Genomic DNA, 13,757 nt, shown 5'->3' with positions numbered 1-13,757 from the left:
TCTTCTGTTTCTGATGGCAATGTGCTGGTTCTGAGCTGGGCGCAATCAGTGGCAGATGGGGCTCTGGGCTGGATCTCACCAACCCAGAGTCGAAGAGGGGCCATGGTGGAGAGTGGTCTTGGGACTCCTCTCGACCACCTCCTCTACTGCGGCCTCCACGGGTCCCGCGAAATATGACCAACCGGGTTCCCTCAAACATATCTCTCCTCTCCCGCTCGGTGGCTGGGGAGGAGAAGTTGGTGTACATACCGCTGGATCCTGTATATGACGGAGTCCTTCTGTCACGATCCACACAGGGAAACAGAGAGATCCAATTTGCAGTGAGTAATATTTATTTGAGGGTAATCCAAATCAATGGTCAAGTCCAGGCATAGGTCAAATTCCAAATAGAGCAATCCAAAACACAAGACAAGAACAGGCAAGAACAGGCAAGAACAGGACACTGAAGTGGCGTGATAAATGCAAGGACTCCGTGACACATACTAAAACAGACAGGGTATAAATACACAGGGAAATAACAATGCTAATGGGGAACAGGCTGAGTGCAATGATCAGTGATAAGGGGCAGCTGAGTGCAATGAAAAGACAAGGATCATGGGGGATGTAGTTCAAGAGTGTGATGGACACCGTGGGGAAGGAGGACATCTAGTGGTGACCCAAGGAACATAAACCAGACACTGTGACAATTAATTGATCATTGGATTATTTTGATAATAAATTTGTATTAAATTATAAATCCAGAAAAATTTAAACCGGCAACACAGAATTATTATTATTATTATTATTTAAATAAGGTAAATTATTGTAGGGCTATTTCTGTAAAAAAAATGTATTAACTACCGTTCCCTTTAACAATTTAATAGTTAAGTTTCAGCTCAAAATACCCCACAGATCAGAAGTTCTCTTTCGCATCTTATTGCACTTGAACTGTCAAATACACCCGACGTCCACATAAACAGTCAGTTATGTCTGAACATAAACAGCAGGGAAAGAAAGTGCATGTGTATGTTAGATCTGCGTATTAATGTGACCACAGCGTAATATATATTGTACAAGCTTCATGATTTCAATTAATTAGACATGCTTTTTGATTAGTACAATTTAATTTGACCTTCAAACAGAATAAAAAAAAAAGTTAAATGGGAAAATGCAATAAAAAAAACAATTTGGGAAAAATAGAACAGATGTTGCTGCCGCTTTTCTAGGTGACTTATGACTTTCACCTGCTGGGTGATAAGATCAACAGCAGACTGAAGCGACGATTATTCTCCTCAACTTGAGTTTGTCGCGAGCATAATAATGCTGTTTCACTGATGAAACAGAAAGTGTGTGTGGATGAGCAGGTGAAATGTCATCCCTCTGTTTCTGATGCTCATCAGAGCCGGATTAGAAACGATCCACACGCTGATCCCTCGTTCCTGCACTGGAGGAGAAGAGACACGCTTTCTGCGGCTTAAACTGTCTGTCTGTTCATTCACATTGATTTCTCATCACTGAGGCTCGTTCTGCAGGACTAGCGCTGTCCTAGATGTCTGGCCTGGGATGAAACAAACACACACTGGAGGTTTTCTTAATCTTAACTTCAGCGATCTCAAGCAGCCGTTACAGCAGAAGTTTAGAGGAGTCACTAAAAGTAGCAACTGCATCAAATAACTGCATAAAGCAGCGCTTCTTCTCCAGTAGTGGTGTAGGGAACCACAAAATGATACGGCACTGTTGTTTTGTCAGATTGTATTAGTGGTTGCATTAGGATTTCGTTTTTGATTATAAATCATAAATCTAGAACAATTAAAACAGCAGAATTTCTGATAAAAATATTACTGTTATTACTAATAATATTACTGTAAGGCAACTGTTATAATCTTATGAATTCAATTGATTTAACATGTTTTTTAATTTAGTTTTAAACATGTTTAAAGAAAAATGAGGTATGAAACTGGTAATGTTCCATTTGTTAGTATTAGTTTCCTAAATTTGTTAACATGAACCATGAACAATACATCTACAGAGTTTATTAATTTTAATTAATGTGTAATGTTTAAATTTCAACATTAGCCAATGCATTTTTTCAATCACGAGATGTTTCTGTTAACATTAATACACTGTAAACTAACATGAACAAACAATATTGATATTAGCAAAAGTAATATTGCTGTATGTAATATATAAATAACAATATTGTTTGTTAATGCATTAACTAATGTCAACATATTAGACTTTATTGTGAAACGTTGTCAATATACTACGTATATTCTCTGTTTTTTTTTTTTTTTAGCATCTTATGCAGTCTTGTTTTCTCAAGTAAATGTCTTGTTTTTATTGGAAAAAATACAACATTTTTTAGTAATTATATATTTAAATAGATAGTGTGTCCTTAAACAGCTCCAAAAACGTTAATGTTCAATGTTCCACAATTTATGCACGTTTCATGGAGTTATGAGCAAAAATGAACATCAATGCTCCATCTATATTCTTCATTGTAATGTGCGCCTGTGCAGGTTCATGTTAGAAGTCCATGAGGAACATCTTTAGATCTGAGTGATGGATTATGGTGAGTTTGGGCTCTTTTTAATTGTAACAATAATGTTGTGCCATTTTCCACAATGTATGCATGCTTCATGGAGTTATGAGCGAAAACGCAACATCAATGCTCCCTCTATATAAAAGGGTGGAGGATACCCATAACTTTTCTCCTGTTTAATGGTTAGTTAGGGAGTGAGGGAAGTTATATGTTGTTTTGTTTTCTGTTTTGTATATGTAAGTTAAGGTTATCCCCCTTTCAGGTAGAGGTATTTCTGTTTTCTTTTGAGTTGGGCCCTCCTCCCGAGGTAATACTTTTGTTTTGGATTTATTCGTATTGTGTTCCTTTACTTCATATTACTATTTTCTTTTCTAACTCCTGCTAAAGTTGAAAATTAAAAGCAGACACGCCATTTCAAATTGAAACTTGTTTGGTTGTTTGTAAATCTGGGACTGGAGAGCTGGAGATCCTCAACGTCTCTCCACTGTTTGTGTTTTGTTGTTTTTGTTCGTCGTTCCCCATTTACCCCTAGACTAAGGGGAAGACGTAACAACTGTATAATTAAAGCCATGAACACTGTTCTGCATTTTTGTTGTATTTGTTTTGAACTGGTTTTGCATCCTAATATCAGTGAAATATGACAGTCATCATGCATGTCCTCTAAAGTCTCACGTTGAAGAAGTCAGTTTTGTTTTCTGTGCTGCACATGAATAGTGTATTGTGTGATGGATCTGTCTGTGTTTGCTGTGCCAGGAGTCTGTGGATCTCCAATTCCCCATGATAAACAGTGTGGCTCAACACAAAGGAGCTGGCGAAATCTGCTGTCTGTGTGAAATCTGATCCGTCAGAAACCGAGCTCATTAAGAGACAGAACTCATCATCACTACACCTGCCACCTCCAACCACGGTTTGTTTATCTCGCTGCCAATCTCCCCTTCAGAGCAGAAGAAGTATCTCAAACAGATTGAGATTTCTTGCTTTGGCAGCAGTAATATTCTGCCTAACGAAACGTTCTGTCATATTGCAGATGAAAAGACGCCAGGGGGCTGTTTTTAATGAGCTTTTGAGTGCGGACTGGACACTGTCGAACACAACAGTCTCTTTGACTGATCGGCAGTAGATCTGGTCCGCATTATAGGTTATTATGGACACTTAGGGCCCTATTTTAAGGATATAAGCGCATTGTCTAAAGTGCACTTAGTGTGTGTCTGAATCCACTTTTGCTTGTCTAACGATGAGAAAAATGGTCGGTGCTCCCGGTGCATGGTCTAAAAGGGTTGTTTCTATTCTCTCAAGCCTTGTTTATACTTCCGCCTGGCTCCACAGCATGAGTCTCCGCTGACTGCGCGCGCACCTCCCCAAACGGACGAGGCGTTGTACTATTCTGTGAAACGACGGGGCAACTCGAGTAATTGTCCTCTAAACCATCAGGAGAAGAAAGCTATACACATGTGACAATGTTTATTTTAGTACACCACCACCACCAATACCACACTACACAAAGAATCGTGTAAAACCCAGTAAACCCTGAGATCATTACTAGTGACAATAAAACGAAATATATGGATATGAGTATGTGTATACTATATAACTAAATTAACAATCTCTTCAAAATATTTTCTAATTTCACTAAACATTTCATTAAGTTTTGTGAACATTTTTATTAAACATGGACCTTTATGTTCATTAAAAACACTTTTTATGCTATTGTATGCAAATTTTTTTAATGTAAGCAACTAATTTAGACGTGCAATGGGTGCTGGTGTGGTGAGAAGTTCGAGCTCAGCCGGATTCGGCTCGAAGTCGTTCATCTTCGGATGCGGCGCCGCGCGCTGCTACAAAAAAAGCCGTGCACACCGCCAAGTGAAATGGGGTCTTGCGCACCCAATACGCACGACCGCCCACACTGCAATGACGTCATTTTTGCCACGCGCACCTTCGCGCTCGTGTGGACGCGTCGAGTATAAACCTAGCTTTAATGAGTAATGGGTGTGTTTGTCTCTATTCTCTTAATGACTAATGGGTGTGTTTTGGGCGTAATGTGCAATAAACTAATCAGAGTCTCATCTCCCATTCTCTTTAACTAATCTAATGTTCCCACTCGCTCCATTGCGGATTTGCTATTTACATGGCGGACTTTGCAAGCGGAAAACCTGAACGCTTCTCTAGCGAGGAAACGGATCTGCTCGTGCGCGAGGTTAAAGCGCTAGCAGACCATCTACAGGACAAAGTGTACGCGCGTTGTGGACCCGACTATAGGCACAGATTACTAACGCACTCATAACAAAAAAAATATTGCGCCATTGACTTTAGACCAGGTTTCAGTTGGTCAATGGCACGTCTATTTCAGTTCCTCAAAATAGCAACACTATTGGACACTGTCAAACACAACTGGTCAGCAGAAGGTCTGGTCCACATCATAGATTATTATGACTTTATATGTCACATATATGACACATCATAGACACCCTATGATTTCCACGATGCAGAAAACACGGACGGAATCGTGGGATGCCAGCCTGGATGCCAGCCGAACTTACATTTGAGGTCGGGAAGTTCGGTCTGGACTTGATCCGTTGTGGAGCAACTATGCTCGAACCAGAGCTGTTCGGACCAATCATATTGTCAGGGCGGGCTTTATACGATGACGGACAGATGATTAACAGTAACGTAATCATCCACGTCACCAAAGAGCGCTTGGGTTTAATTCGTTTACAACAAAGATGGCTGCCGCTGGAGAATTGAGATGTGTAGATTCCGCCATCGCGTCTGTTATAGAAGATATCGACAGCGCATTAGTTTTAAAAGAGGAACAGAGAACCGCAATCAAGGCATTTGTCGATCGGAAAGATGAATGGAGGACATACGTCACTTACTCCTTTGCTCTGATTGGTTGTAGGTCTATCCAATTGAGTGCAGAGGCATTTTCTTTCCTGGTTGGGTTGAAACACGCCCCATAATCACAGCCCAATGGAGCAGATCAGACTCACATTCTGACTAGAATCTGAGTATGACGACGTCAGGCTAGTGGAATCCAGTCATAAATACGAAATTTACTGTAAAACGCAGAATTTGTCACATTTTTTATGTATTTTATTTCATTCCTGGAACAGAACGGATCCTCAACAAACTGATGCAACAAATTTGAAAGCACAGAATTCTCTAGAATGTAATTTGTATTTGTAGCATCAAGCAACATCACAACAGGTTTTTTATTAAATAATAATAATTAGATCTTATTATTGTGTTTTCTGTTCATTTAAATTTTAGTTAAAGCTTTATTGTTCAATTAAATATGCCTAAATAGTTTTTATTAAGTTTTAGTTTGAGTTATTTTAGGACTTCAACTTGAACTAAACGAAAATGAGAAATGTTGCAATACAACTAGCTGAAGTAAATTCTATTTTATTTCAATTAATGTTTATTTTATTTCAAGTAATGAAGATGTTTTCTATTGTTTTAGTTTAACGTTAATAACTCGTATGTATGACATTGTACATTTGTCTGACGGTGTTTTATGTCTTTGTAATATTTTTATTACGGATTACTGCCAATAAACATAACAAATGCATCACTCACAAAATGCAATGCATCTTATTCTGCTCCTGGCCTTCTGCTTCATAAACATGCAGTTTTAATCCTCTTCTGCATGTTTGAGTCTCCTGGAACAAGAGCTTGATGGACGTTGAGCTGAAGACTGAGGTTTACTGATCAACCGAATCTGCCCAACTTTATACCTTCGCTCAGTCCTGAACCTCCAGTCGTCTCATATTAGCGCCCTGATAAATCAGGCGTTTCTGAACGACAGCCCTAGACAAACACAACACACACTGACAGCGGCTCTCGGACGCGCAAACACACACACACACCGGATTAAGGGTGATGGATTTATGGATTTAGTTGGAGATACGACCTGTGTGATGGCTTTACTCTCTTTACTAATGTGTATCATCCAAGAAGCATCGATTTCACATCTCTCTAGTAGTTAAAGAGCCGTTCTCCTGATTTACGACTAATGTCCTGCTGTTGATCAGCACACAGCGATCAGTTTGTAATGCAAGTGGGTTTAAAACCCACTTTTATATTTTATATTTGTTCATTCACATTAAACTGCATTCGAAACCCATTTCTACACTTAAAAAGTTGTGGCTTGCAAAGGTCAGCTTAAAGAGCTCCCTGATTTTACCATTATTTTGTTGTTTGGTATAAATGAATGTATTTAGGTGGATTTAACGATATTAAATAATATTTTTAACTTGAATAAAACCAGTTAATTAAGATTGTATTATACCATTTTTTTTTAGTGTATAATGTGATGTGTTTCGGTAACACTTTAGAGTAATGGTCAGTCATTATTAGGAAGTAATGCAGAACAAATCTAGATTAACCCTTTAGCTATACTACTATTAACAAGATTAACTAATCAGTAAGTACTATCAAATTTAAGACTTGATAGTTCCTTATCAGGTAATCAGTAATTACTAAATGGGTTAAATCATGTTGGAAACAAGCTAGCAACTTGTGAAATCATGTTAGCAACATGCTAGTAACGTGTTGTCATGTTGGAAACATGCTAACAACATGCGAAATCACACTGTCAACATGTTAAAACATGTTTGTAATGTCCTAATTTATGTTAGAAACATGGCTGCAACATTCTAGATCTAGCTAAGACATGTTAACAATGTGTTACAATATGCTAGCAACTTGCTAAAACATGTTAACAACGTGTTAAAACACGCAAGGAATGTGTTAAAATATGCTACCAACTTATGTTAGAAACATGGCTGCAACATGCGGAAAAAAAAAGTGCATCTCGGTAAAGTATGTTAACTGTTAAAATATGCTAACAACCCGTAAATATTTTTTATAATGTGTTAAAATATGTTAGCGCCTTGTTAAAACATGTTAGCAATGTGCTAATATATGTTAGAAACATGGCTGCAACATGCTAAATCATGCTAAAACATGTTAGCAACTCAGTAAAACATGTTAACAATGTTAAAATAGGCTAATAACTTGCTAAAACATGTTAACAATGTGTTAAAATATGTTTTAATAACACGTCACGTAAAATCTCCAGTCTTTTCAAAGTTATTTCAAAGTTTAAGATAAGGCTTTGTCAAGCCAACATCAAAGTTTACTCATCTAGTTTGATATCTATTTACTTCACCACATTAATGTTAGCCAGCATTGAATCACCTCATAAACATGCAGTAGTCTTTATATCGTAAACAACACAGTCACAGAATATTCTGTCCCTTAGTGACCCAGTGAACACACGCTAGCATGCTAATCTGAGCGCTGGATCGGGTCAGAATCAGAAACCAGCGACTCGAGGCAGTGCAGCGTAGGGGAGCGCGGGGCACAACCTAACGCGGGGCTAGTTGTAACACGCTTGTTTTAAATACTTCCACACATGCTTGGATGACGAAACTTTGTGTATTTACTAGTTGCCATATCAACACTATATAGAAAAAAAAATTCCGGCAAAAATTTTTTAGGGGGGGAAGATATCCATAGACATTTATTAAACCATAGCAAAAGTAAATTTCTTAAGTTAATTTTTCATCTCTATTTTTTGTGTTTATTTAAAATAAGACAAATCTGATATTATTTTAATCTCCAAGATGTTATTTAACAGTTGAGATAGTTCTTTAATGCTTCGCTAACTAGCAGAAGACACTAGCAGGGTTTAAACCCCAGTTGTGCAGGCGGGGGCATGTTGTAACACTGCGTTACAATGTGCCCCTATTAGAAAAATGCTATTATATTCTATACTTGTATTAATTTTATTGAGAAAACGTGAGAAAAAGGTGAATAAAGACTGAGAGTCAATGTTCAGAAATTACTAATTATTTATTTGTTTTGAACTATGTTGTATAGCTGTGTTTTCATGTGTTCGTAGTCAAAACTCAAAAATGAGTTTATATTTAATTATAAAAAATTGCCATTATTTTATATTAAAAAGTTTTTTAATTGTATTTTATTTAGAAAATATTTTAGTTTGTTTTGTATGTTTTTTTTATTAGATCAGATAACATTTTAAGCTGTCATATGTTATGTTACAATGTGCCCCACACATGTTACAATGTACCCCACCTATGGGGCATGTTGTCACATTTCACTTCCATTCTTTCGGGGTATATCAAGAAAAAAGTATATACTGTATTAATAAAACAAAAACACATAATTGTACTAGACATGTGGGAAATTAATGTGGGAAAAAATAAATACTCTGAACCATAAGTAGATTTACACAAACTGAGAAAGTCAAAAAGCGTTAGGTTGTGAATCCGTGTATCATTCGTTCAGTCGTTTTTTGAATTAATATTGAATATAGAAAAATGAGAAAACGGTTCCTTTTTCGTTTTTTCATTTTTTACAAAAAAACGAAAAACAAGAATTCAGCTGGATTTCTCGTTTTTCGTTCTCAGTTAGAAAAATGAATAAACAGCTTGAATATTCGATTTCTACACGTGGGCGGGAATTAAACGCCCCTTTCCTCTGATTTGTCAGCCGAAGATCAAACTGTTCCGTCATCAGTTCTGCACAGCAGAATAAGAGTCCTCCGTTGTGCGGATTCTTAACGTATTTATTGCAACTATATTTAATCTTTTTTCTCATTCAACCACCAGACTAACGAATGTCTCGACACAACCCGTATCGGGGAATAGACTAGATAGGGCTTTCTTCTGTGTATATAAATTCACCTACGATTTGCATCAGCCAGCTGTTAGCCTATCATTGTCGCACTCGCCCAGTAATAAAAAAAAAAAAATATATATATATATATATATATATATATATATATAAATTAAGATATAAATCAATATAATTAGTTGTAAATTAAATATTTTTAACACTAATACAAAAAGAAAAGAATAATGCATTGACTATATAATTGGCCTATATTAACGTTAACGTATAAACTGTCATTCAGATCTAACAACTGGAGAAGTTTTATGATGTAGGCCTTGTGTTTTATTCAAATGTATTATAATTTATATCTCTAGGATTCGCGCTTGTGCGTGGCGCGCCGGGTCATGTTGAGAGGGAAACGCGCGCGTCACATCGTTGTAAAAAAAGCATATTCATAAATAGTGTAAAAGACCGGTAAATAAAATACAACGTTAACATTATAAACACTATTAATAACATAATATGCGTATTTTAACGAGAAACTGAAATTGTACAGAGCAGACGTTGGTTTCGGGCATCTCTCATTCGTCCAGTAGCCTATCCATATTTGCAATGTAACATTTGGATGCTAATTAATAATGTAAAGAAGGCTTCGTACTTCATTCGAGTCCCAATATAGGCCTACACGTAAATCAGCATCTTCACAGCAAGGGAAATTAGTTTGGAATGTCAACAGACCAATTAAGCAGAATAACGTTTTATATGTTTGGTTGACTGTGTTTTATTTTAATAACGAACACAGGCTGCGACACCCGACATCACATGTTGCTCAAAAGGGGATTTAATAGCTGTCGTTTAATACTCTCATTCGAAACAGTAACATTTATATGTCTATTTGTGTACTTTCAAAATGACTACAACATATCATGCCTTTGAAATTATTAAGAATAATTATTATTATAAATGATTATTATATTCTTTCTGGCGCACACCAAAAATCAACTAAAATAGCCTACAGCCAATAGCCTTCTTGGCGCGGCTATATATTTTTGAAGGTCAACATTAAGATTAATCACAGCGTGCTTCATGTTAAAAAAAAACCCCGTGACTTGACTTTACAATCCGGAAAATAGCAAATTATTTCACGGACCCCCTGGCACTTGAGAACTCCTGGTCTACACAGAAGAAAGCCCCATCTAGTCTATTCCCCGGTACGGGTTGTGTCGAGACATTCGTTAGTCTGGTGGTTTGATGAGAAAAAGATTAAATGTAGTTGCAATAAATGCGTTAAGAATCCGCACAACGGGACTCTTATTCTGCTGTGCAGAACTGATGACGGAACAGTTTGATCTTCGGCTGACAAATCAGAGGAAAGGGGCGTTTAATTCCCGCCCACGTGTAGAAATCGAATATTCAAGCTGTTTATTCATTTTTCTAACTGAGAACGAAAAACGAGAAATCCAGCTGAATTCTTGTTTTTCGTTTTTTTGTAAAAAATGAAAAAACGAAAAAGGAACCGTTTTCTCATTTTTCTATATTCAATATTAATTCAAAAAACGACTGAACGAATGATACACGGATTGTTGTGCCCCGCTCTCCCCTATACACGGCTCATCATGTGTGTCTAAACGTGTTTCCTTTAGGATTATTCTGTCATTCATTCTCTAGATCGTGAGGGAAACGGATTTATTTATATGTTAAAGCTTGATGCCTCAGATAAAACTCACACATAGACATTATTCTGCTCACGATCCGTCTTAGACAGGAAGAAACCAACTGACCAACATCTTAAGATTTTAATGTGATGTTATTGTAGTCAACAAAAATGACTTTTTTAAACTTTTTTTTAAACTTTCTTTTTTTTTGTAAAAATTGAGTGTTCATTGGAGGGGTCCAAGACTCCGGACTTTTGTCGCACTTGAACCACGAATACACACACATTTTTTTTGTGTATCACTCCTTGAATGGATTCGAGGAGTTTTGAGTTTTGTTCAAAAAGTAACAAATCCTTCCCTCGCGAGTCAAATTGACCCCCGAATGAATGAATGGAATGCGAGGAATGCTTCAGTACACACAGAAAAACCTAAAAATGCTCCACATTCAAACTAAAAATGCTAAACCAAAAAAAAGATTTTATAATTTCTACATGTGTATCTGAATGCATACTGAAGAGATACTGACTTTAGGACCCAGCGGAACAGCTATAGAGCTATAAGCCCATCTAGAGTCATGAAATATCATGTTATTTCCACTAGAGGTCGGCAGAGACACCCAATGTAAGATATTTTGAGCTGAATTAAAAGGTTTATGAATGAAATTGAGTAATTTTGAATTGAAGTTGAAAGAATGTGAGGAATGTGCTTAAATTACTATTTATTATGTATTGATTAAATCTAGTAATAAAGGTGAATAAAAAATATTGCATAATAAAATAGAAAATATATTATTAAAATGAAATAAAATAAGCTTTAAGTATAATTTTAGGGCTTCGGGTCATTTTGACCCGTGAGGGAAAGATTTGTTCCAGGACGCGAGGGAAGGATGGTTGAAGTACCAAAAAAAAAAAAAAAAAAAAAAAAACGATATAGATGTTTAAAAAAAAACAACTAATAAAAATGAGAATAATACAACAAAATAGAATAAAAACTTTAATGCACATTAAAATAAAAAATGATTTTTATTATCATCATTGAGATACTATTATAATTGTTAATATTTTGAATTGTATTTTCTGTTTTCAGTTTTAGTAATTTTGTTGTGTTTTTGTCATTTTTATTATTATTTTCAATGTCTATAAAGTTTTAAAGTTTTATTTAAGTTAAAAACAAAACAAAATAAAATGATTACTAAAAATCTGAAATATTTGAAATCAAAATAAAATAAATACAAAATGAAAAACTTACTAAAAAGTTTAAATATTTGAAATAAGATTAAAAAACATACTTTTATAGTAAAAAAATTAAATAAAACTATTACTCAAAAATAGGAAATATTTTAAACAAAGTAAATAATTCTAAAATCAAAACAAAATCAAATATTTGAATATTTTATTTAAACATTAAATGTCATCGGAAAACAGTAAATCTAAATATTTTAGAGGTTTTCGGCTGACAGGACGTTTGTGAATCGCTGCTCTATTATAGTAATAGATACTCATAAGTGTGTAGAAGATTGTGAAACAGCCATAATCATGATGTTGTGGTGTTTTGAAACTACAGTACGCCTTCAGGGACACTTCCGGCACCCCATAATGCACAGGGAAATGGACCCGTTTCCATGGTGATTACCCAGGCACCCGAGGAGATCTCGGCTGGATCTCATTTCTCTCCGTTTGTTTCCTCTCTTCAGTCTATTTTCCTCTCGTCTTCCCTCTTCAGAGCGGACAGTGTGTGTGTGTGTGTGTGTGTGTGTGTGTGTGTGTGTGTGTGTGTGTGTGTGTGTGTGTGTGAGAGAGAGATTGAATAATCACGATGTTCTTCTTCACATTTATGCATTTGGCATAAAATCGAACTTCCTCTGTCCCCGTTTCTCGTCCTGAAAGCGAGGGATCTCAGGTGGAGTGAAAGTGAGCCGTCATTTTAAACACTGGCTTCCTTAAACCTGCAAACCGTGAAATGGCCAATCAGAATCTGTCCCTGCTCATCAGCCGGTCGCCGTGACGACGGTTCACATCGCTGACCCAGAAACAGTAGAGACACTCGCACCGCTGAGGTCATGGGTTCGCTTCCCGGGGAAGGCATGAACTGAGGAGATGTTGGGATGAGATGAAACTTTATTTATCCCCAAGGGGAAGTGTAGTCGTTATAGCAGAGGAAACAGGACAGACACAATCATTACACTTGAGAATACAAAAGACATATATTGCAACTATGTATTCCGAAGATACAAATAAGCAGCTTTGGATAAAAGCATCTGCCAAATCCATAAATGTGAATGTTCTTTCCTTCTCCAGTGTGTATCTTATCAGGAATCATGGGAAATGTTACAAGCAATTTAGACGGGACTATTTGCTTCACTTTTGCACATTTAATGCATTCAGTTTGTACAGCCGTGATTATTTGTCTATTGGTCACTTCAGGTGTTGTGTTTGTTTATGGTTCCCGACAGGTGTTGTGTGTGTGTGTGTGTGTGTGTGTGTGTGTGTGTGTGTGTGTGTGTGTGTGTGTGTGTGTGTGTGTGTGTGTGTGTGTGTGTGTGAATGTCGGCTCTCCTCTGGGAATCTGAATCCCAGTGTTTGTTCAGAGATTTTCTCGCCTCTGTCAGAACAAACACACATCTGTCCAGAACGACTCGCCAGACAGTGTGTGCAACACTAATATGACCCAATAATTCATGAAATCACAAAAACATTGAAATAAATAACTGAAAATTAAAAAATTCTAAAAGTATTAGAAAATAATGAAATACTTTTTAAATACAATAAAACACATAAAAATGAATTAAATTCATAATTTTTAAATAAAGCAACCAAAATAAAGCAATTAGTAGAAAATAATGAAATATTTTATTTTAAATCTAATCAAGTAAAATCAAGAAATAGTTTAAAATACATCAAAATAAATGTATATACTAATATAAATACATAGCTTTAAAT

Source organism: Leuciscus leuciscus (assembly GCF_965113295.1).
Source record: "Leuciscus leuciscus genome assembly, chromosome: 12".
Taxonomy (NCBI): Eukaryota; Metazoa; Chordata; class Actinopteri; order Cypriniformes; family Leuciscidae; genus Leuciscus; species Leuciscus leuciscus.
The sequence above is the reverse complement of the archived record's forward strand: the minus strand, read 5'-3'. Positions refer to the sequence as shown.